Source organism: Anas acuta, chromosome 3 (assembly GCF_963932015.1).
Source record: "Anas acuta chromosome 3, bAnaAcu1.1, whole genome shotgun sequence".
NCBI classification, from domain to species: Eukaryota; Metazoa; Chordata; class Aves; order Anseriformes; family Anatidae; genus Anas; species Anas acuta.
This window is the reverse complement of record NC_088981.1, coordinates 40,812,489-40,835,546: the sequence shown is the minus strand read 5'-3', so window position 1 is coordinate 40,835,546 and position 23,058 is coordinate 40,812,489. Positions and strand designations below refer to the sequence as shown.

The 23,058-nt window shown below is 39.3% G+C and overlaps 1 long non-coding RNA gene across 13 annotated transcripts in view; it reads left to right on the top strand.

The window, feature by feature from the left end:
* Positions 1 to 23,058, top strand: part of LOC137853901 (uncharacterized) — a 203,351-nt gene that overhangs the window by 64,162 nt on the left and 116,131 nt on the right. For 9 of the 13 annotated variants that reach the window (XR_011094824.1, XR_011094821.1, XR_011094813.1 and 6 more), the window contains 5 exons: positions 1,322 to 1,512; positions 1,855 to 3,618; positions 4,536 to 4,753; positions 5,677 to 5,854; positions 13,635 to 13,750. This is a non-coding gene — a long non-coding RNA (uncharacterized lncRNA). Of the gene's footprint in view, positions 1 to 1,321; positions 1,513 to 1,854; positions 3,619 to 4,535; positions 4,754 to 5,676; positions 5,855 to 11,264; positions 11,369 to 13,634; positions 13,751 to 23,058 lie in introns of all 13 variants that reach the window. The other 4 variants (XR_011094820.1, XR_011094822.1, XR_011094818.1 and 1 more) reach the window with 3 other exon arrangements.

Sequence of the window (23,058 nt, the reverse complement as noted above, 5' to 3'; positions counted from 1 at the left end):
GCTTGTGGTGAGAGAACATGGCTGAGAGTGGAGGGATGGCAGCTTATCAGCTTTGATCTGTTGTACTTGATTATGTATTTTTTTTGTTTGTTACAGGCTCCCAATTTTCCTTCTTTGCTCTAAAAGCTATATTGGATCACTTTTCTCCATATCGGTGAATCTGTTTATTGACATCCTGTTAGAGGCCTGTGCAAATAGTCTTCAAAAAGGAGTAAATGAAAGACACTAGTGAAAAGCAAAGTTTGACCAGAGGGCAAAGATCTGTCAAAAACACTTTATCTTTCTTTGTTACTGAGACACGACCAGATGCTTGTTTATACCAAAATGCCTGAGTTGGGAATTTTTAAAGCCCAGATGAGGAAAACTGTATCTAATTGCTTTTAGGAGTGCAGCCGTGTCTTAGCTGCAGCTTAGGTTGGTGTGTCCTAAAATCCTGTATTTGGAGATTCTGGGAGTGGAGTAAAAGTGTATATGTTTTTGCTGAAGGAGATAGGGCTGTCAGTTCAGAAACACACTGAACATCTGCTCTGGCTGAGCTCTGTGGTTTAACTAGATTAAAGGTCCATATTAAAATGATCATCAGTCAATCAGAGCACTTCCTCAATCTGAGAAGCATAACATCACGCTCTGTGTTGCAGTTTCCAGAGAAGCTGATGTGTTGTGGTAAGTTTAAAAAAAAAATAAAAATAAAAACAGTGAAATATTTCACAATTGTGGTTTGTTTGGCATATACAGCATCACAGACTAATGTTTAACCTAAGTTCAAACAACTTTGAATTTGTTGCCCTAAATAACTTTAAATTTAGCTAATTATTTTAGGCACATCTTGGATATTAAGTCTACTTAGCAAAATTAAATATAATTCATGTTCTTTTAGCTTTGGGAGTGTTTCCAACCAATAAAGCTGTAGCACAGACCACAAATTTGTGTTGTTTCAGTGGCAGAGGGATCATTTTCCTTTTATTTCAACCCCTGGATAGCCATTTAAGACTACCAGACTACAGGTTTTATGAATTATAGGCATATGAATTGCCAGGAAAGCTCTGTTTTATTATTTTTAAAAAGCCACCATTACAAAAAGAACATCCAACCCTGCCAAACAAACCAAGATAACCCTCTTCTGTTGGCATTCGCCTGTATGCTAGTTGTCATGTGTCTATAAATAAGCCTTTTCCATAGACAAGTTGATAGTAATTGAGTAGATGTATCTTACATGATGATTTGCAAGAACTCTTGCGGTAGAAAATAAAATTACTGAGAGTTACATGCCTTGTTGCATTTATTAATAAATCTAATTATTTCATTTTTGATTTTCCTATAGGAAAACAATGAAGATATAGATGTTTGTTTTCTTCTGCACCATGCATGCAACAAAGTAATTTGGGAAGTCTGTTTGATTTAGATCATCCAGAAAATTTATGCAGCATTGTGGAAGCATGGTGTCAGTGAAAACAGCTCTATGAATCAATGTGCAGCAAGCTGATGTTCCCTTTCAGGAACACCCACTGCATGGTGAGGAAGCATCTGGTGCAACTTGGACTTTTTTTTTCTTTTTTTTTTTTTTTTTTTTTTTTTGTCACTGATTTTAATAGCTAAATGTGCAAAAGTGCTTACTACAAATATTTCAGGATTTTTGTTGATGGAAGTTACAGATATGAATTAAGAGACTGGAATCAAGGGACAGATTATGTCTGTTTGGAGCCTGAAGCACATTCTAGCATGTAGATCCTGTGTGCTCCTCCTGCCCTCCCCCTCCCCCCCCCTTATTCCTTCTCTCACACACTCTTGTAACTGCAGTGGGAGGAAGGCTTTCCTCTTAGGAAGCATTAGTGATCTCTTTTTCTTTGCACGCAGGGAACTTATTGGAAGGCACACAGCTATTCTCCCCCATGCTTTGAAGGCTTGACTTGACCTGGTCTGCTGCACTTTTTCCTGCCCTTTACTGGGGTAATGCTGGATGAGACCTTGCAGCAGTAGATCTCATTGAGATGAATGTGTTCATATTACTGACCTTCAAAAGACCAGAACACATCAGATAAATGCCATGCTGTCAATCTATTTTTGAAAAAAAATGTGGTCTTGGATAATTTGGAAAATAAAAAAAGAATCTGGGAATACAATATTGTCAGATAATCTCATGATCTGGGATGGTACAGAACAACGTTAAGGTGTATGCACATTCGCTTCTCCTTCCTGAGACTGCTACAAAAAGTCACATTCACAGGCAACACCACAGTTCTACGTAAAGTTCTGAAAAAGAAATTCTACTATGTAAGGGAAGAAGATGGTGGCAGAACAAAAAAATGAAAAAACACAATGAGATAACTGTTAATTTTCTAAACTTAGTTGCTTTGTTTCTATTGATTATTGACCATGTCAGATTATTGATGCCATTTCCACATACTCCAGCTCTAATTCTCATTGCAGCTTTTGCTCTCTTCCAAAGGAAGAAACACTGTAAGGGCAATGAGTGACTTTTTGACCAATGTAGGGTTCTCATTAGAAAGGGAAGCATTCTCTATCATTTAGAATGAAATTTTAGTCTAGCAAATGTCTTAAAAGTCATCATGGTGACTACTGTATTGTAAAGTATGGCATTTGACCCACCAAGGGCTGTTTCTTGGTCATGTGGCTAGGTTCACGGTATGGATGTTCACATTACTGATAATGTCCTTCAGATGCATTAGAGATTTGGTATAGCTGGTCTAGACTTGCAGTAAGTGATAGGTGCCATAAAGTGGCTTCACTGTGGGAGAAAAGCAGTGGCCAAACTGCTGAAATGAAGCGGCAATGAAACTGTGGGAAAAAATGAAATGTAGAAAGGTGCTTTTGCTAGTGTTTCTATTGAGAGGGTGGACATCAGATAAAAATGATATGCTATATGTACAGTGCTAGAAAAAATCAACAGCACTGGCTGTGGAAAAAAACGTGTTATCATCAAAAGAGAAATTTATCAAGTCAGTGATATCAACATCATTACTTCATGGACTTGAAACTACAGCTTTAAATGAAATAGATACACAGTAAATTTATGAGTTCTTCAAGAAGTGTCTGATGTAAAGAAAAATCTTCTTAAGACAAAAATGTCAGAGGGAGAACAAAGTATGAAATCAGAATATGTAACAACTACAGTGGTGGAAACTTGAGAGATGATAAATTGTGAAAAGACAGGTAGAAGCCTCTTAAAGCAAGTGGTTGAGTGTGGTCTGACTTGATGATGGCCATTGTCTACAGGGATACAGTCAGACTGAGCAAAATGGAAGAACAATACCGGGATCTGAAAGAAAAATGACTCTGAACTGTTCCTGGCACCTGCAAATCTGCTTCAGATCAAAAGAAAAACAGACCTGCTGGCACCCAGACTAGCAGGAAAGTATTTTATACATTTATTTTCTAGTTAGAGCTCATCCTTAATTACATTTCTCATTTCTGTGGTATTTTCAGCTAGCAAAGCAGCCATTTGTCTGTTGTGACTATGACCCAGACACTGTATCAGTCTTCAGCACTGGACTCCTCCATCACCAGAGCCTGGATGCAGAAACCTCTGAAAAATTCAGCCACACAGCAACACAACAGGAACAAGATAACATGAAATGCGCTGGGTTGCAGATGCTGTGGGTTAATTTCCCAGATTACTACCACGTGTGGTGGCTAGAGGTAACACAAGTAAATGCCTCTCACGGGCATCTGCCCTGTTGCTCAGGCTGGTGGCTCCAGACCGATGGCAGAAGGTAGCTATGACCACCATGAGACAGAGGGTAAGTGTGTCTGGCCAAGGGTGACGGTACACAGCCTGTCAAGTCTTCTCCTGTAACTGCTCCATCACATGTTTCCACTCCACATTTCTGCTCAAGGAAAAATCTGACATGGCAATGGGCAGTGTTAAGTGTTATTAGAGCAGTTAATGCATTGAAAAACTACTCCTGAGGTTCCCTTCTGATGTCTTCCCTGTGTTGTAGCATCTTGTTCAGTGCTTACTGACACTTGCAGATTTTAGAAAATTATGCAGTAATTACAGTGTATTATCATTATCTTTAATTCTGATATGTGGCTTATCATAAAACTCCTCTTAAACAATTTCTTGTTTTTCCTGAAGTGTGGCTGCAAATGACATCATTTGTGTGTGAACTTCAGCTGGATATGGTAACACCTTGTAAAATACTTTAACAAGACAGAAATGCTTAAATAAAGTTTGGGTTTGGTTTCAAAGATCTTCTCTTTAGGAGCCTGCAGTAAATTCAACCCCCAGGTTGACACCCAGTTCTCTATATAAATTTAGTTTTCCAGCGTTAACATTTCTTCATGGTGCAATTTAATTGCTTTACAAGGAAAGACTACAATAGTGCTATATCTATGGTGGCTTTCCCTAGCTTTAGGAAAATATATGGTTTTACAATTAGGCAACAGGGATGCTCTAGTGTGTCACATATTTGGGTTTGTTAAATACATTAGCAAGCAATAAAATCTCTGCTATTCAATCTTTCTCATATTATTTTGATCCCACCTTTTCACCCTAGGCTTTGATTTTCTTTCAGTTTTGCCAGTATATTTGCAGCCACTAAATAGGAACGATGCCACTCCTGCTTCACAGCTCAGCAGCCAGGTGATGGAGAATCACCACAGTGGGCCATGTCTCTTCAGCGTCTACTGCCTGGGCCTTTTTTTTTTATAACTGAGTCTGGATTTCTCCATCACACCTCTTAAGCCTCTCTGAATGAATTCCACCTAGTAAGGCCAGGCTCTTAAAATGGATGTAAGTATTACAGGTTTCCCGTAGCTCTCTGTTTTAGGCAATTTAAGCATAACTGTCTTTCATAATATCTTTTTTTAACCCTTTATATTTCTACATTCTCCAGACTGATGTAATTCTTCAAGTGCTTTGCAGAGTTGGGAGTTCCCAAGTGATGCACTGAAATCTCAGTGTATTTTCAAGTCCAAACCTGAGGTTTTGTTAAAAGAAAGAGAGAGGGAGAGGGCGAGAAATAATAAAAGAGTCTGTCAGAAATGACCGGATTCTATGCACACAGTCCAAAAGTATGTGAATGGAAAGCAGCATTCCTTAACTGAAAGTCTTCATAATTCCCTCTCTCTGGGCTCTGACTAATCCTGAACAGGATTGCACAACATTGGGATAATCTCACATGTAGGGTTTAATCTTATGAGGTCAGGGTATGTTTATCCTCTGTCAAAAGGCAAGAAAGGGAAAGGACCTCAGACTCTTAGTCACTGTGGTGGTTAGGACATCACTAGCTGGGGCTGAGAAGCACTGATGCATGAAGCCTGTGAACGTGCTATCCACTGGGCTGGTTATGGGGAATATTGTCCTTTTGCACAGCCTATTGTGTTATGGGTAAGCTTGTTTTGCAATCAGGTAGAAAGTCCTGTCTGACATGAAACAGACCTCTAACAATATCTCTTTTGTCCTGAGCAATTGCAGATGACGTACATGTTGATACTGAGGAGAAAAAACTGATAGAGAAACAGGAGTCTTGAAAGCAGTCCTAGGGAAGCATTCAGAATTTGCTGGGCAGAACAACATTTATGGAGCAAAAAAAAAAGATGCCTATGCTGATATGTTGTTAAATCTGAAACCTTACAATGAAAAGGCAGACGATCAAGAGACAGGTAAAACCTGAAGCTTGAATACACAAAAACCTGTTATTTGTTTTGCTGCAGTTTTGAGTCATGACAATGCCCAGCATTTGGAAGGAGATGTAGAACTGGAGGAGCTACCACCACCTAGAGAGAGTTTGGAAGTGTTCATGAGGAGTGCACAGTGTGGAGAAGGAGGGTTGTAAAAGTGCCACTAAACAAGAGGAATTCCTCAGGGGAGCACTGAACACCAGCACAGCAGGTAAATTAATCTGGAAACAATTTAGCTAGCTGTTTAGCTAGCTGTTGGCTGACTCAGAAAAGGGGGGGGGGGGATGAGGGGATGCGACACAGTATAACTCCCGCAAGTCCTGAATACAGGGGCAAGAGCTTCGATTCAGCCAAGCTATGTAGCTGCATAAAACATGACACAGGAGTCCCTAAGCCAGAAGTAGATGCAAAACTTCTACACAAAGCAGAATACAGATGTAGAAATAGCGTTCTGTGTTTAACTCAGTTACGTTTATCAGTGCGGCAGTAGTTTAGATGTAGTCACTATGGTAATGTTGTCAACACAGTGGTGCTTCAGAAAAGGCTGCAGGCAACATGTGAAATGGAAGTTTTACAGCTAAGGGTTTCTCAGCATACATGTATATGGGTACAAAAGTGTTAAGTATAAAATTTGTAATTGTACTTGGGGAAAAAGCATCTTTTACTAGGCCAAAACTAAGTGCCCCATGTCAAGAGAATGAACTTAATGGAAAAGCAGGCAGCTCAAGCTACTCAAGTGTTTGAACACCTCTTTTGGGTAGGAGGAAAGCTCCCAGCAAGGTATGAAGTGATCCAGGGAATGGGTTTGTCTCTAGGACGACTTCCTTTGCTGTGGAGGTAGGGTTCATGAAAGGCCTGGTAGGTGCACGTCTCAGAGCTTGTACACCAAGCAGCTGGACTGTATTGTTTGGAGAAGAACTTGGGCTGCACTGGCTATGGAAATGGAGTATAGTCTGGGCATAGCTCTTTAGCATGGGGTGAAGGGTTTCTGACATTCAGCCTTGCTTAGGACTGCTCCTGAGAGCTGAGCTGGGTCTCTTAGGCCTCCCTGTGAGCCACCTGGCTGGGTCCGTGGGAGGAAGGAGGAGGTTTTGGGAGCCAGTAGGTGGATGCATTGTATTTGCACTGGTAGTGTCTTGCCTGTGTGTATAGGCCTGCAGGAGCAGCCACTCCAGAGGCCAGTTGGACCAAACTTACAGGACATCAGATAAAGCTCAGGAGAGCTGCTGGAGTAGGGGCTGAGGCAGAAGCCCTGCTGAGTTCAGGTGCAGAGAAAAGCTTGGTTTTACTCCTGAACTTCTGCTGGCCTTGCAGAAATGTCCCCCCACATCGCCTCCCTGCCATGCTCGATGGGAGTCGGCCCAGTGCGTGGAGGAACTGAAATCCTCCTTGGAGTTACCTCAGGCTTTGGGACTGTTGCTTTTCAGGTTACAGTGAGTTCAACTAGAGTTAAGGTGACAGTTGTGCTCCAAGCTGCTGACAAATTGGCAGCCATCATCTTGATGATCTGTTTGTGAGTATCCTACTAAGAGTTTAATTATTTATTTTTTTAATATTTTACCCATTGATATTTGCTGTCCCAGGGGCAGGGCACCATATTGCACATGATGTATACAAAGTTAAGACAACTTATTTCTCTCAAATCTCTAGCTATTAGACTAATTTTTAATGCTGCACATATTAGCTATATATCCCTTGGTGTCTGAAGCCCCTTTTTCTGTTCTCAAATCTCACCCTTCATTTAGAAGTAATACTAGAGTTGATTAACTGTAAAAGAACTGTTTTTGCTGACTAAAACACTGTCCCTAAACACAGCAGATAGATTATTTCCAATGACTGATTTGAGCAACTCCAAGGACTTCCTGGTCTTTCTATCTACTATTATCAATGCTGTAATTTTGTTATCAAGTCTGGCAGTTTCTTCTCACAGAAAAACTTTATTACTAGGCTGACCCACCTAACACCTCCCTGTTAGTAACAGAAACAAATAAGAGTTGATTGTTCAGCTGCTGTCATTTAAAAAGACTAAATCAACCTGCCACAAAAGAATAATTCCCTCTGGTAACTTTATCCATTTGCCCTTGGTGGTGACACTGTGGATACCACCCTGGTTGAACCATATATTAGTTCCTAGAGAAGCACTTTGAAATATATAGCTCTGCACAATGTTGTAATTGAAAAAAATTGAATAGCCATACATGGTTCAGTAATCTGAAAAGAATGCAAAGGTTCAGTTCTAATTGCTTTACACAATTTAATACCGTTTTGCTGTATTTTCCAAATGGGTGTATTCTTCTGTTCTGCATTTATCTATTTTACAGTTTGGCAGCACTGGTTGTATATAGGCAGTACTGTTTTTTAAAAGGATGCATCAGAAGTTTTATTTTATGTTCTGGCCACATTTTTAAGACTTAGCCAACTGTCCCAGTTCAGGTGCTTGCTCTTCCAGTGAGAAGGGTCCTCAGAGGGGGGGGTCAGTAACCTCTGTGATGAGTTAAGGGCCTGGTTTTAAGTTTGTGCTTTAAATTGGTCTTTCTTCTATTGTGTCTTGGAGGGAATCAAGTCTCCAAATTCTCTTTGAATTGAGGGAACTTTAAAAGCTGCTGTAAAATATGTGTCTTTTAAAATGTACATTACACTATCCACTCACGTTGACTTTAACGTATTTTAAATGCAGTTCTTCTAGGTATTTCTAGCTATTTAACACTATACATTTACTACCTGTGATCAGGAGCTATTCTGAAATCTATGGAAGAGTGCCTCTCACCAGACAATAATTAAAATGGAACCTCAGCTTTAACTTAATATTGTGGGCTTTTTTTGAAACAGTTGACATTATTTTGATGTCGCATTTCTCTCTTAGAACATTCCTCATGTAAATCCTATGTATAAGGATGTGCTTGAGACTACTTTGTTAAAAACAAAACAAAACAATACAACAAATAGCTGTTTATATAAAAGAGCTGATAATAGTATTAACAACTATAAATACCACAGAGACTAAATCACCAGCCTGCTTTCCAAAGCAAATGATACCACTGCTGATAGGGGGCATGATAATAAAATTCAGTTGAAACATATTTCAAAATATATGTATTTCAAGCCATCTATTTAATCTAAATAGAGGATTCTTTTGGTTGGTGGTGTTTTGCATCTGGTTGTTTTTACGTTTCTGAATTGTTTTTATAATGATATGGATGAAAAAAAGAGCCATGCAGGGATTGAAAGCAGGTAACACCAATAAGGTCAAATTGTTAAAAAGCTTAGGAAAAACACTTGTAACATTTTCAAGGTCTGTAGATGTATATATGCAAAAGGCATGAATATAAATACAATCATACGTTTCATGTATGCCAAAATGTATGCTAGTAAATATTACAGTGCTTTTGGGAGGCTTACTGGAAACAAACCCAGATGAGGGAAGTATATGGGAATAAGTATATTGTCAGACCATCAGGATGTGAGTGTCATAATGGAAAAAAATAAAAAACAGAGAGAAGCAGCTTTCTGATTTAAAGTAAAATGCATCTTCCCCATTTCTGGTGGGAAAAGACAAATGGGGAACAAGGAGAAGAGAAATTATTAGGTGGAGAAACAGTGAAGGAAAAACAGCTGATAGATGAGAGGAAGCTGAGACTGAAGCTGTTTGGATGTTACTTAGTCGCACTGCACAATGATCTTCGATCTAAATCAGGAGCAGGCTTTAGAAAGCCTGTAGGAGATATGGCATTCATTAAGGAATTTCTAAACATTGGAGCCTATTTTGTACATATGCCAACTACAGGTAGTTCTAAATATAAATTCTTGAAGCATCCTTACTTTCTGCATATTTATATACCAATGACATTGCATTTATTATTTGAGAATAAAAGGGTAAATAGTCTTTATTTACAAACGAATTTCTGATTACCTATTAGTACCTTGAACATAGGACATAATACTGTCTACAAGAGAGGCATTTTTCTCTTTAATGAAAGTAGCACACTTCAATTTTCTCTCTATTTTAATTACTCCTTCAAACAGTTTGGAACTCAGATCTTGGCTGAGAGTTGTCAGGTAGAGGTGTAATGTCCACTGGAGGTTATTTCACTATAGCTGAAAAAAAACATTGAATTGGGAATTGATAATACAATTTAGAATGAAAGAGTTAACTCCTACAGCTTCAGTGCCACTGTTCTGTTGCAGGGACATTACTAACAAAGGCCTAGTTGTTGTTTTAGCTACAAAAGAACTTAATGAAGGTCCCAGACACAGACTGGCATTTACACTGACTGTCCTTTTCCAAAGCAGCTTTTGTATTAAATGAGTTCATTATTAAAACATGGTAGCTTTAATTAAATCTCTGTAATCTCCAATCAGGAAAATGGCATTAGGCTGCCAGCCAGGAAAATATGGTAATTCCAAACAGTGTCCCCATTATTAGTGCTGGGTTGTCTGTTGGAGTATTTGATCAAAGGCGTGGAGAGTTTGATGCTGTTCTACAGTAGGGCTAGCCCAAGGTACTCAGCCCTATGTCCATGCAGGAGTTTATAACAAATTACACTCTTTCTAAATACTGGACCTAAAATCCTAAAGGATGCACAAAAGTAGTGCTCTCGTACTTGTCTAGCTCTTCCTCATGTGGTGTGACTAGCATAATTTACTGGCACATGGGAAAACAGATAGGCGTGTAAGATGCATTTACCTAACCTCTTCTGCCAAGGGTTGTAATTTTGGGAACTGTAGGTATACACAGAAATAAAAATTGTTTATTTTTCCTTTGTTTTGTTTAGATTATGCTTAAATTAACTTAATTTAACATCACACCTATGAGTACTGGTTCAGATGTGAGATCAGAAACATCGCTAAAGCATTTCACCCATCTCACTGGATTAAAGCACCGTAGATACAGAACTGGCAAATAACTATCATTGGTGCAGTTGTTTAATGAATGAATTTGTTTCCATGTTTCTGTCCAAATTGGCTTTAAGATGTATATATACCTAATTCTTGTCTCCTCACCACTTTTGAGTAAATGACATAGTTGTACCAGATTGAGAAGGAGAGTGGTGCACAAGATACCTATTTGCATGGTGTCCAAGTACACATTACCACGAAGAAATACTCAGGTTGTGTATGTCACCAGGTGGGGTAATTCTTTCTTCTAGGGAAAGACAACAAAATAAAAGGTGATGGAGCTGTTTGTGATGGAAATCCACTTGTCACTTGCTCATCCATCATCACTGTCCTTCCTGATTCTACTGAAATCACTGATGGCTGCTGCTGACTTCAGGAGAATGAGGATGAAGTCCCATGTGACAAATATGAAAATGATGGTAGCCCTAGACATCTGAGCTTTGTAGGAATGCAATTACCTTAAGTGGGGAGGAGGGAAATGCAATTATTCAGAAAGCATGTGGCATGCTTTTCATTGATTAGACTGTCTGGTTTGATTAAATTCCTCAATATTTATATAGTTCTATATAATAGCTCTATTTAATACGGCTCTAATTGCTGCCTTACATATTTCCTGGGTCCTTTTGTTCTAACTCATCTGCTTTCAGGTCCAGGTTTATTTTTTCAATGCATTCAGATTCTCCACAAACATAACCTGTCGTTATGTGTTTTATCTGTCTCTGCAGATGCTTATTTGACAGAAAGTTTCCATCAGCTCCAGAGAATGGGTCCCGTAAATAGCCTTTGTGGTTCTCAGATGGAGTACTTGCAAAATGGAATTGATTAAAAGGTCAAAAAACATTACGTTTTCAATGTCTGAACTGTTCCATCAAAGTGGTAGTGTGATAAGTGTGTGCAAATCTTTTCAAGGGACCAGTCTGCATTCAAAAAATTTGTTATATCTTTCAGATCAGATTTGACGTTTAGATGTAGAGCTTAGGGATATGGTTTAGTGGGGACTGTTAGTGTTAGGTCAGAGGTTGGACTCAATGATCTTGAGGTCTCTTCCAACCTAGAAATTCTGTGATTCTGTGATTCTGTGTGATTCTGATGCTTCCCAAGAAGTTATATATGTGTATATATATATATATATATATATATATATATATATATATATATATTTAAGTTATAGACAAAAACAAGTCTCTCCACTTACACTACTGTCAGATAGTAGTAACTCTGAAAGTAATGAGGCTCTTCTAGTATGAGTTACAGTGAGACTGAGATTGAAACCAATGCCTTCATCAGTGTAACCAGCTAAGGTGAGAATGATTACAGAAATGGTAGTAACCAGAAGATACCTAGGTCTTACACCAGAATGAGTTATCAGGAACCACTGAGTATAATTCTGGACAAGTTTTACACATAATAGACAACACAGGAGAATGGTTAGCCACATATCCTCTCCTGCTCAGAAAGTCGTAGAAGGGCAATGAAGTCTCAAAATTGATGATGCTAATATATAAGGATATCACAGCCAGGGCTTGGCAGAAGGCACGTTTATTCTCAGGTTACTTTGACAGCAGCTTTTGCTATCTTGTTATCCAGCCATCCTATATCAGGAGGTAAATCTGCTCTTCACCATTTAAAATACATATCCCACAAATAATTACTACCCACTGCATTTCATTGTTCACGTTGAATCCCAGTGGAGACAACATAATGCTAACTTTTATTCCCAGATAGGTAAGGGCTGTATGGTGCCTCCTTCTTGTGATTTTCTTTCTAGCAGCTGATGAGTACACCCCATAGTAAAATACAAACCTTTGCTCTGTGACGAAGGCAAAGCCTCAGTGTGAATAACCTCTGTGTCTCTCCATTCACTCAAGAGTAAAGAGAGATAATTTATGTCTGTCTGCAACATCATTAGTGAATTGGGCACTTGAATTAAGCATTAGGGACCTGAATAGGGAATTGTTTCTACCTTTCCTCATGTGTGCTCTTAGAAACAGAACTTCTTTTGGAATGTAGTAAGTTGGTTTGTCTTACTTTTGATTTAGTTAGGCAACCACTGGGCAAACTGGCATCAAACTGAGACCTGTCTAGTTGATAGATTTTGTACATTCTTACGCAAAGTCTCTGTGTGGTTTGGGTGGCTTTAGGAACGAGCTTTACACACAGGTTTGAGGAGTGTTTCTATCAAATTTTGTTCACAGAACCACGGAGCAGGAGCTCCGTGCTGGCAGGGGCCTCTGAAGGCTGATGCAGGGACACCCAAAGCAGGCTGCCCAGGGCCGTGTCCAGATGGATGTCGAACATCTCCAAGAAGGAGGCTCCACAGCCTCTGGGCAGCCTGTGCCAGTGCTCCCATCACTGCACAACACAGAAGGGCTGCCTGGTGCTGAGAGCACCTCCTGTGGTGCTCCGCTTTGTGCCCGTGGCCTCTGGTTCTGGTGCTGGGTACCACTGAGAAGAGCCTGGCTCTGTCCTCTTTGCACTTGCCCTTCAGGTATTTATAGGCATCGTTAAGATCTTCCCTGATCCTCCTTTTCTCCAGGCTAACAGTTCCAGCACCAAATTCTGTTACCACTGGAGAGGGAGACATTTAGACATTTCATTTTCTTTTACGTTTTTACTGGCAGCTTGAGGAGCTGTACACATAAGCTGTGCTGAGTCCCTTTGGTCTGCTCTTACACTGCTGTACAGCATACAGCAGTACTGGCTCTGGTCTTAGCTGGTGGCCTGGGCACTATGAGCTTCCAGCCTTTTGCCTGTCTATTCCTGCAAAAGACTCAGGGTCTGCCCAAGAGATGGGCAGTGTACTTATATGTATCTTAAGGTGCAGCCCCTTACTTTCTTGTAACTCTGTTTAGTGTTCCTGCCAGAAGTTTATATGTTTCCTTGTTTTTACAGTGGAAGAAGCTGAGGATGGGAAAGAAAAATATAAGCAAGTAAACAGGCATTGTAATCTATGTGCTGAAGCATGGCTGTCATCCCTCCAATTCACCTGCTAAAACAGCTCTGGGGGTTCTCAGCTATCACATGTGGCTGTTGCTGCTTTGCCAGCAGCGTTGGTCTCTGCTCATAATGTTCCTGTTCTGTTGTTGTTTTGGCAGGCTACTAACATTTTCCCAAGGAAGGAACACATACAAGGGAGAAGGAACAATGAACTTGAGAGCATCAAGCTACTTAAAAATAAGGTTCACTGCCACCTCCCCCACCATACTTTACTGTGAGTAAAGCTTCAGCACTAATGTTGTGTACAGCGGTTGTAGTGCAGGACTGTCAGTCCTAATTATTGAGAAACTGAGCAAATGGATTGCATTACTTCTTCAAACAATCTTCCAAAATTGGACTGTCGAGCAGAACAAGGCACTCGTGCAGCTATTGGCTTTCACATGGTTTGAATTGAAGTAGTTGTCTTCCCTCTGCTCTCCCTGCAGCATCAAGCAATGCCAGTGTTAGTGCATTACCACCAGGGAAGCTCTGAGCTGAAATGCAGCGTAATTATACTGTATCATTTGTTATGAAAAATTAGAAATGTTCAGTTGATACAGAGCTGAAGTGAAATATTCAGTTAGGAATAGGAATAAGCTGCACAAATGCAAAAATATAAAAGATTATAGCGTGCACTGGAAATCATAGCCTTTGGGTGGGATTCTGTGCACAAAGTTCTACGCTATTCTGTGCTATTTTAGGCTATTCACATGACCCTTTTTTTTTTTTTTTTTTTAAATGTGTGCTAAACTGGAATCACAATTCCTGAAATACAGCATGTATGACCCAAAGATGAAACTGTTTATCACTAGTTCTTCAGATCTGTGGAAAGTTTGCTTCTGTGGGACTGCTGTGGGCAGTGGCACTTATCTCTCTACTTATTTTATGTTATTTTATTTTATTTTATGTTATGTTATGCTATTTTATGTTATTGCTTAGGGGTTGTGCAGAGCCTCAAATATATTAAAAGGAAGTTTAACAGAAAGAATCTATTTGGTAATAGCCATAGTCTCTTGCAGCCATAACTTGTGATTAAAAAATGTGAGAAAAACTGCTTTGCGTATAAAACCCTTGATATCACGTTAGTGTTAATGCTAGCTTCATGTTACCATTACCAGCTTTTTGCCAGCTTGCAAATTGGCAGTGTGAGTTTGTCCTAGGCATTGTCTTTTCCAGTGGCAGTGGCAAGAGGTGGTAGGTATGGAGCATGACGATGCATGCATTTAGAAAAACTCAGATATTTTTGTGTACAAATTGTTCATGTTTTAAGTGAAAATTAGAAGAAAACAGAGATCAGAATAATAGAAATCATTCTGCAGTTCTAAAAGTACAAGGACCTCTTTATTAAACCTGGGTAAAAAACCAAACCAAACCAACCAAACAAAAAAAACCTTTCATTATAGAGGAAAAAGTGAGCACACCTTCTATCTGCTCTGATAATGCATGATGCTGCACTCTCTTTCTCTGATGATTTACTTTTCTACCTATGTACTCATGTGTCTGGCATGTTATCACGTAGAATACAGTTCTGTACGTATGACTAAACCCCAATTCTTCACATACTGCCTTCTCTGAGGCGTCATATTCCATCAACAATGCTGTGAGCAAATTGTTGCAAGCACATATTCCTCCTCCTGAAATATTTGCTTTTATTTTAATAAACAAACTAGAAACAGAGTAGCCTAAAATTCGAGCATGTATTCATTTGCAGCAGTTCAGATTGTAATACATTTTTTGTTTGTTTGTTTTGAATTGTGAGGGAGACACATCAATGAAAGTAAAGGGGATTCAGAAGGCTGGGAAATTAATTTTATAAATTCATTATGGCATGTAAGCCCTCTTGCACATTAATTTTACTTTGTTTAGTTTCTAAGCCCACAAAATACTAATGAGAGGAATAGGAGTGCCTTCTGGATCTACTCCTTTTGTTTCTCTTCTAATTTACTGCTATGCAATTTACAGCAGATATGCAATGCCATTGTAAGCACTAGAGACAACAACTTGAAACGCATAATAAAAATTCTCAGTTTATTAGATTTGTCCTTCTGTTATTAAAAACACATCTTAACAGCAGACATCTGTTGGACAACTTACGTGGTTCCTTATTGTCTTGGTATGTGAGAAAATACTGCAAGCTGTATTGCCTAGCCTTGTTGGACACTGGTACTTTGCGGATGCACAGGAAATTAAGCATATGCTCAGTGGTGGAGTTATAATAATGTGGAAGTTTGGTGTAATCTGTTGAAATGAAAGAGTGCTGTTTCTTGTACTGTGCCCTATGGAAAGTAGAAGGAGGGATGATAGGAGCCCTCCTTCCTTCCCTGATTTCCTGCGGTATATCTGATTGGCTGTGAATCAAGTTTGACAGAAAAAATGTGTGTGTGATAAGCAGCATGTTAACATCAAAATAATTTTGCAACTGTTCCTTTGAAGCCTTGTACTATGGCTGTTTCTTGAAGAGATCTCTGTATAAAGAGCAGCATTACAAAGCAGAGCACTCCTTTCACTGATTTTCACAAGAAAATTTAGATTATTTTTTTTTCCTTCAGTAAACATACTTCCTTCAGGCTTGCTTAAATGGGATATCTCCACCTTTAGCATCAGTAGTTTTCTCCCTGTGAGCACAACTAGCCACTCTTTTTGAAAGGTGACTGCTTTGAAGTTGAAATAGCAGAATAGTGCTGTAGGCTGCCAGCATGCCACAGACTCTGAGTATGTTTTCAAAGCAAAAGATATCTTCATTATAGCAACAAGGAGATATCCAGAACCAGCTCTGTGTTTTGCGAGTAAATATGCAGTGATATCCATAAAAAAAAAAAAGTCACCAAAGACATTATATTTTTATACATACCTATGGTTCACCTGACATTTTCATGCAAAAAATATATCAAAACAGGTAAAAAGCTTTATCAACTAGATTTTTTTAAATGTTCAAGCCTCATCTGAATAAAAGTACTTTCAAATTTGTGATAGAGAAGGTTTAAATCTTCATGCTTCAGGACATGAAACAGCCTCCTACAGGAGGTTTAGGAAGGAATTTATATCTTAAATCTAAATAATTATATGATTTACTGTTGAAATATTGGGCTATTATTTCTCATCTTCACGAAAAAGATGTCCTACATAGGAGCAGTGGGCCTCTATTTTGATATGCTGTGGTGATTGCCATAGAGTGGTGTCTTCATGTAAATACACCACACCCTTGCTGACATTCTGGGAGCTGCAGTATGTAACAAATCCTTTGTTATAGTGAGCACCATATCAGCAAAGAGCTAAGATTCAGAAATGAAACTTTGTGCCATTCCAGAATATGAAAAACAACTGAAAAAGGCCTCTAGTGCTCAGGTCTTGCGTTAGGGTAATGTGGTCAACAGTCAGGAAATAGAGAGGTGTGAAGGTACATGCCCGGCAGTTGTCAACCTACCTCTTCAGGACTGATGGTCATTGCTGCAGAAAGGTTCATCAAAGTTAACAAAATACCAAATAAGTGGTGACATCTCCTTTCTTGACATATTCAAGTTGACACTGGGGATATCTGGAATACATGTCAGCAAAACAGAATGCAGTAGATTCAATACCAAAGTATCCAAGGTAATTCTGTGCTGTGTGGTATACATACATTAGAAAGAGTCAAAGCCAAACTAGATGACTTTGTGATCTTGCTGTTTATGAATAGGAATGAGAAAAGAATTAGAGAATATCCTCCCTGGCAGTTTTGTCTGGCTCCAAAGAGTTAATTTCAACAGGCATTTCAGATGGATTCCCTCTGTTAGCTGTATCTGAACTGAGTGATAGAGAAATTCCTTGGAGCTAAGCTGTGAGTGTAATGCAAAGAAAAGTCAACGCATGCTATGAGAAATCAGGGATGATTTTTTCCAATGTTTACCTTGGTACATTGTATGGCTGAGGATTTTCCTTCCTGGGACAATGCAAGGGGTATTGGTGGCATATATGACATTGAGCTGTAAGACTCTGAGGAAGGTTGAGAAATTAACCTCTGGGAAGTCATAAAGAGGCTAATACCTAGCATGTATGGAAAGGTTTATGTAGCTGATGTGTAGCTGAAAGGGTGGAAACACCTTTGGGCTGTGTTTTACTCAATTGTAAATTAAAAGTTGTTTGTTCATTTGTTTTCTTTTTGGTTAAAGAGATGGAATTTTTCCTTTTCAAAAGAATTCTGAGTATTTGATAGCTATCCTGCAGCTCTTCTATAAGTAGTTGAAGTATTTTTCCATCCACAAGATTTCCTTTTCCCATGTTTTTTATTTTTCCCGTGTATCTGATTAAGCAGGTGAATTATTTTGCATGTCTTAGAAGTAGTATATTTTTCCTAAAAAGAAGGCCTTCGATAGTGTTCAGTTCTGAGAAATTTAGTAACTGTGTTTGCTACCTGATGTCACAACAGTTCACCTAATTTATTATTTGTTTATTTATTTTTGTATCTACAGCTAGAGCATTTTTTAGGGTACTTTGTTCCAAATAAATATCCCTGACTAAGTGGATCTAACTAAAACCACAATCTGTAGATGCTTCTTTCAACAAATACCAGATTGGGATAGTCATTTGCTCACTCATGGGTTTTCTGGCTCCTTTCTGATTAGACATTATCCAGCATTTAACAAAGAAGTCTAGAAAAAGATTACACTTGCTTTTGGATCTTGGTCAAATCTGACTGTATTCTGATAAGGAAGATTTAAAACAGTAGGTATGTACATAAATTACACATTTTCAAGTAAAGTTGCAGGGTCAGATATAACAGTTACATGGCACAGAGGTCTTGCTTTCTGGTGTAGGCACCATAAAGAAGGAGATCCCAAAGTCCCTTCTTTTGATCTAAGGAATTTGGAAGGCATCACGTAGCAAATCTTTGGTAAAACCAGGAATATTTCCTACTCCTCCAGACTCTGTCAGCTACAAAGTTGACTAAATGAATTTTCAGTGTCAGGGAAAAGGGTAGACTGATCCTGAACATAGTTGTCTCAGTATCTTAATTTTCATTACAGAACTAGAAAGCTTACCTTTTTTTTTTTTTTTTTTTTTTTTTTAAAGGGGAAAAAAACCCACACTTTCTGGTGTGCCTCCTGACCTTTAATAATACCACAGACTTCTTTGCCTTGCAGTGAACCAGTTCCACAAGGAGATTGCCACATCAGATTATGTGAGTTTGCTTCATTTCCAGGCAGTGCTATTTAATATACATCTGCTATGTAATAGATGCAAAAAAACAAAATGATTTTCAGTTGCGTTAGTCTTTATTGGATCTGACCTCTGGTCTAGGAGGTGAAGGGAGAGTGGAAAATGAAAGCTGATTTGGTATTAGCCCACTATTCATATTAGAAAAAGTAAATGCTTTTGCGGTTTTCCTTACAGAGGTGTCTTTATTCATTTGACATGCCTTTAATAACTAATTCTAGTTGTCTGGTTGCCAAGATAGATTTCCTACAGGCAGACTTAAAAGTGATTTTGTCCTCTTTGAATGCATGGCTTCAAATGATCCCAGAACAGCAAACATTAAACTTCCCCCTGGACCTTGAGATTTTCTGAAGCGCTGTAATAATATAAAAGGATAAGACTATAAGAAAAAGTAAATAAATGAATTAAGCGTACACCGTATGATATGTTCAAGACAATAAAACTCCTTGTTTCTCTGTGCTAACTAATATCTCCTTTCTAGTGTTGGATGTATGTTGTGGATTTCTCACTATGCCCATTTTATGGATTTTGATAATCGTCATTAAGAGACACCTGGGGATGAGAATGTTTTGTAGGTTTCATCTGAAAGCAAGGAGCCAACAGACCCTCAAACACTTCTTTTCACAGATAGCTTTGTCAGTGTGCGTTTCTCATATTATCACAAGCCTTTAAATATGGTGTGTATATGAGCATTTTCAAAAAAGGCACGTGAACTGGGAAGTCGGATGTCCTTGTCATTTAACTGTGCTATGCACAGAAAGTATTTAGGAGCAATATTCCAAGCTGGCTTCATGTGAAAACAAATTGAGTTTAGGCCTGCTTGTTGTTTAGAAAAAAAAAGTTTGAGAAAGAATATTTTAATTTCCAGGGGTGGACTCAAAGTGGCAAGTGGTATATCAGCTATGGAGCTGTCCCTGAGCATTTTGGGTTACAGTTTGTTTAAAGTTTGGAAGTTGGCTCTAGTGTAGATACCTCAAATCTACCTGCTCTTTGGGTATTTGAAGCCTAACAAGATATTAATTACTCTGTGGGTATCAGTACATGGCTTTTTATCTAAGCTAAATTTTAAATGGGCTTGATCTGGTAAAAAAGAAAAAGCAGCCCTGCAACTGAGAAACTCTCAGGCACACTTTGTTTTTCAGCTGAGGAGCTTGGTGTAGCCGTAGACAGGTTGTGCTTAGTGACCAGGTAACCTGATTCAGTGCAAGCAGTTTCATCTCTGTCCTGTCATCTTCATGGCCTCCTCTGAACCCACATTAACAGCCCCAATTCCTTCTTGTGCTGGGACCTCAGGGCTGGAAGCATCACTCCATGTGGGGCCTCACAAGGGCAGAGCAGAGGGGGACAGTCACCTCCCTTGCCCTGCTGGCCACTCCTCTGTTGATGCAGCCCAGGGTGCTATTGGTCTTCTGGGCTGCAAGCTTGCACTGCATGTTGAGCTTTTTTACGTCAGAACCACCAATGTACGTAGAGAACCCCTTGTTATTCTTTGCATCTCTTGCCAAGCTCATTTCCATCTGTGCCTTGGCATACCTGATCCCATCCCTGCACATCTGGATAGCATTCCTGTACTCTTCCCAGGCCATGTGTCCCTGCTTCCACTGTCTGGGTATTTCCTTCTCGTGCCTCAGATTGCTCAGCAGGTCCTTGCTCAGCCATCCTGGTTGTGTATCCTCCCTGCTCATTTTCATACACAGGGGGAAGAAAAGTTCTTGTGGTCTAAGGAAAACATCCTTAGAGAGTTGCCAGCTCTGCTCATCTCCTTTGTCCCTAAGGACAGTGTCCCAGAGGATCTCATCCACTAGGTCTTTAAACAGCTGGAAATTCACTTTTCAGAAGTTCAGGGTTCTGTCTTTGCTCTTTGTCAGGCCCGTATTCCTTGAAATCACAAACCTAACCAGGGCATGGTTACTGCAGCCCAGATTATCTCCACTCTTCACCTCTAATGAGTTTATCTGCATTGGTGAGCACCAGGTCCAGTAACGCTTCTCCTCTGGTTGCTTTGTCTAATACCTGGACCAGGAAGCTATCCTCAACACTCTCCATACTTACTGCGTGCTATGTAGCTTTTCCAGCAGAGAGCTGGGTAGTTGAAGTCCCCCATCAGGATGAGAGCATGTAAACGTGGTGCTTCCTGTAGTTGAAGCAAGAAGGCCTTCTCCATGGCTCGTTTGGCAAGCCCTTTAAGCACTGTTGTCAAAAACAATTTACATTATGATTTAACACTGATTGTTCTCTGCAATAGCTTGTGCAACCCCTGCATTTCTGTTTCACTGTGGACATATCTTGCTGGATAAGGCTTGGGTTCATCCTGTTTAGCTTTTTTTTTTGAGGGCTACACTGCGGTGACAGCTCAATAGCATTCTGTATTTGATTTGAATGCACAGGTCCATAGGAACAACCAAAGAGGACCTGTTTCTGGCAGCTGGACACACTGCTTACATCATAAGTTCTCGTTATTTCTCTTTCCATACATGATCTTGTGTCTCATAGAATGCAATTTAATCTCCTTTCCGTTAACTGTATGACTTCAAGGTCTTTTGGGATGTCATTCTGACACTCCTGTACTGCCAGTCATCAGCAAATTTTATCATCACAGTTTCATTTTGTTATTCTAAGGACACTGCTGCAAGCATCAAACATACTCAGTCTCAAAACTAAACTGTGATCATCTTCATGGGTAGCCTCCTATGGAGCCAATAAAACTTCTCAGATATTCATTCCTTCATTCCTCTTAGCTAGTTCCCTGTTAATCCTGATTATTTTTCCATTTTTCCTAGTAAATTACTCTCTGACCCTGTATCAAATGTTTATAGAAGCCTAGACAGAGAGATCTTCCTTTGTCTGTGAGACTGGTTCACTTTCTAAACAAAGCTACAAGCTTTGTCTGGATGATCTGTCTTTGGTAAAACCATGTTGCTTATTACCACAGTTTCCAGATACCTACAATTTTTCTTTAAAATTTTCAGCTTTCTTGGTACTCCTGACCCACCAAATGTCCACTGAATGATTCAGTTCCCCTGAAAACTCTCAGCGCAGCAAGGATCCTGTGATATAAACTAAATTCAAATTTTAAAGAAAAGCAAAATAATGCTGGACCTCTTTTTCTGAGAAAGTTTTTTTTTTTTTTAAATGACAAGGATATGATAAATGACTACATGTGAAACAGCTTGCAGCTTATAACATTGCCCTAACACAATGAACTATGAAAGCTAGCTTGCACAGTAAAAACCTGCTTAAAGAAATGCTATTTTAAAAGGAAAGCAGTTGTTTTGAAATGTAATTAAATATTTTGGATAGTTTCTGACAAATATTATTTTTAACAGGACACTGATTCACACGCCATGCAAGTTATATCCATGTGATTGTATTTTCCATGGTATCAAACTTCCTGCCAAATTGCAGTATTGGAATGTTTTTTTGTTGTTATGGGTCTATCAACATTACATCATTTACTCACTGCATCATGTGTGACACACATGTCTGTGCTTAATCTTTACAGCTAGGATATTCAAGCCTGCTTTAATCAAATGTTATTCTATTAACTGGGTGTTATTCTTTAAAGCTTCCTTGCTTAAGAGAGAAATCTGAATTTTCATGTGTCCACCTGTCGGGAGTTTGCTACAAATTTAATAGAATCATAATTACAACGATTTGGCACATGCTAGAGACCAAAATTTAAACTTGATTTCCTCTGTTCTATTGTGTTAACTCTTATTTCTCTTGCAAGCATCCCAAAGCTCTTGTTATAGGGCCAGGTATTTACTGGAAGATGCATATCCATACTCTCAGAAAACCAGGAAGACCAGCTTCTTCTTGCAGGAGACAGAATGGGCAAATGATGAAGTTGTTCAAATCAAAAAAGTCTTCTATCCCTTGTAGAGGTCCCTGTGAATGGCCCCAATGCACACACTGCCTATTCTTCACTGCTGTTGACCCAGAGAAGAGACAGACACACACTTCAAACTGCCCTTTCAATCCTATTCATGAATGCAAAGCCTTTGGGGTTGGATCTCATACCCCTCAGTGTACCTGAGAACAAGGTTTGCCCAGTTATTAAAGAACACAAGGCTAATACTAGAACTACCCCGTGCGAACAAAGATGCTTTCAGCTCAGATGAGCTTAATCTAGCTACAAGTAGTCTGTCCCACAGGGGCCTTTCTTCTTGGATCTTTTGATTAAGGATCTTGGATCCTTTGAATATTTCTCCATGTTGAGCCTTAGGTGGTAAGTTACACAGCGATTTATGCCATCTTTTGGGAAAATCAGGTAACTGGGAAGGATTTCTTTGGTGAAGATGACTGTCAGTAGTATGAGAGGAGCTCAGCATTGTGAGTGCCTTTCAGAAC